Here is a 2,724-nt window from a genome sequence, read left to right as displayed (position 1 = left end):
TGCCGTAATCACTTTGTCCTTGGCAGCGCAGTTAACATTTAGTGACCATTTACGATGAGTCAGCTAGTCTGCCAGGTGCTTTGCATCTGTCACAACAACCTGTGAGACAACTGTTGTTATCGTCATCACTGATTGCAGATGCGATCAGTGAAGCGTAGACAAGTAACTTGCTCGGAGTTACGAATTTGACATTAAACCCAGCTCTGTAATCAAAGATCTAGTGAGTATTTAAAAAATTTTTTACTGCGGTAACTTTGTTTTATAACAGCGTGTAAGTTTTACGTGTACGACATTGTAACTCGATGTCTGTGTGTGCTGTATAGCGCGCTCACCACCCAAAGTGTGGTTTCCATCCGTCGCCACTCACTCGACCCCCTCAGCCATTCCACTCTCCCCCTGTGCCCTCTCCTCTCGGTAACCACCGACCTGTTGTCCATATCTATGAGTTTGTTTTGTTGTGTTTGTTCATTTGTTTCTTTTTAAAATTACATTTCTAAATTCTCCATATTCTAGAGAATCTGTTTTGCTTGTTTTCCTTCCCTGAAAAAAAAACTAAGAGCTAGACATACACTTCTATAAATGGACTTTGTAGACAGACTATAAAAGTTTTCATCTATAAGTGGTTTAAAAGCAATTCTATAATAAAATCAGTAACCAAAAAGGGAAAACCTCAACTGTGTTAGATTCGAATGTTCTTAACCACTATCCTGCCTTCTTATGTTCTTTTCCTGCTCAGTGAAAACACCTCGGGTCCTTGGGCAGGGGAGACAGATGTAATTCAGGTATCCTCAGAGAGGAAAGATGATCTTTCATCGAGTCCATGAATATCTCCTTGAGTACTTACTAGTACACACACAGGGAATCTCGTCCTTGAGGCCTCTGCAATCTGCCTGGGGAGACACATAAAGCGTCAGTGGCTTTTTAGTGTAATAAGTGCTCAGCTAGAGCTTTATTGAGGGCGCCCCAGCGCATGGAGGGTGTGTCCCCTCGCAGGGGGTCGAGGAAGGCTCTGAGGAAGAGCTGGCACTGGAGGGCGAGTGGGTTTCCGTGTGGAACTCCTACAGTGCTCGCCGTGTCGTGGGAGAGACTTCCAAAGGAATCAGCCTTATTTCTGAAAAGTGGGTGTAAGATTTCCCTAAAGTCTGGTACTTTCTCCATCCTGAAAAAGAACTTTAGGATAATAAGAATTTTTCGTAGCAGCCATACTGGTCTCTGTCTCTGGTATTCCTTACGTGTTAAGATGACCGTCTTTCTGGGATTCATCCACTGGGGAGGAGGGGAGACAGACCAGAATGAGCTCGGGGGGGGCCTTCCCAAGGCCACGGTTCTGGGACTCATCATCACAGGCCCTTCAGATTCTATCTGGGGTGGAGGGTTCTGGAAGCCGTTTGCAAACGCTGGGGACCCTCCCCCACCTCGTCCTCACGCTCCTTTCCGTGGTCCAGTTTTCCCGTGGTCGTGCTGCTGGCCCTCTCTGCCTTCTACTTCCTACAAAACAATATAACGTCCCCTCAAAAAATGTTATTTCTCAGATTATGTTCTTTATCCTCTTAAGCACCACAGTCATTTCCCCACAGAATATCTAATATTTGCCATAACTTTGATGGTCCTGTGTGAAGGGACAGGAGCATGTGGGGAAATGTGCTTTGGCGAGAAGGATTAGTGACTTCGCATTTGGTAGGGGGGTTACCGGAACGGGGCAGGTGGGGTGGGCAGCGTGGCGTGTCCGAGGCCACACTCAGGCGACCAGAAATGAAAGAGCTGTGGCTGGAATCGGTTATTTTGTAACCTAGTGGATATCTTCCCCTCTTGAGACACATGTAATGAGACGTATTTCCCTACTTTTATTTCCCCATATTTTCTTACTTTCGTTTCCCTTAATGAACGTGCCCAGTGGCGTGCGGACGTAGGACATCACCTGTTCCCAGGAGAGGGATTTGGCCTCCTTAGATTTCGGTTTCCACTAACCTCGTTGCAGGATCCTCTGCCTGCTCGGTTTCCAGCTGATGGCCTTCGCTTTTGTTTTTTGACTATTTACATTTCCCCTTCTTCTCATGACCCCTGAGCTTCTCCTGCTTTACACTCTCCTTCTGTTCTTCCCTGAATTCCTTGTGTATGTTAATATTAAGCTGATTGTCATAATATTGATAAGGTATTCATTGTCTGGACTTGACACGGTTTGGAATTTTCCTAGTACTTCTGAATTTAAATTTCTAATACCAAACACAGCTGAGCTGCAATATAGCTTAAATACCAGTCACCGGCCAAAGAACATCTACCCAGGCCTCATTTCCCCACGTTCTAGTTGCTTTGTGTTTGAAACCGGGGCGCAGAATGCTCAGTGAGGCTGGGAAGGGGCGCTGGAGTTGAGGGATTAAAAAGAAGGATGGGGGGCTTCAGGAAGCTGATCACATCCTTCACCTTGTGAAAAATGTGGTGAAGACTTGGCTGCTTTTGAGTGGGACCCTTTTCTTTATATATCTGAAGATGTAACTTTCTTTGGTTTAGTAAATGTAAAATCGTAAGTCGTTATCCCGACAGGCAAGGATTGCTCTTACGTATTAACGATTCCTCATTCCTAATTAGGATTCTCAAGCCCCTTCGAGATTCATTTCAAGAAATGCAAAGATATCTCGGTCACATTTCTACTTCTCGAGTATCCAGTCGGTGAATACTTCAGCTTCTGTTGCGTCTTTTTTCTCTGGTGTCAAGCTTGGGTAACTC

The sequence above is a fragment of the Pteropus vampyrus genome, unplaced genomic scaffold, assembly GCF_000151845.1.
Source record: "Pteropus vampyrus isolate Shadow unplaced genomic scaffold, Pvam_2.0 Scaffold65, whole genome shotgun sequence".
NCBI lineage: Eukaryota > Metazoa > Chordata > Mammalia > Chiroptera > Pteropodidae > Pteropus > Pteropus vampyrus.
The sequence above is the reverse complement of the archived record's forward strand: the minus strand, read 5'-3'. Positions refer to the sequence as shown.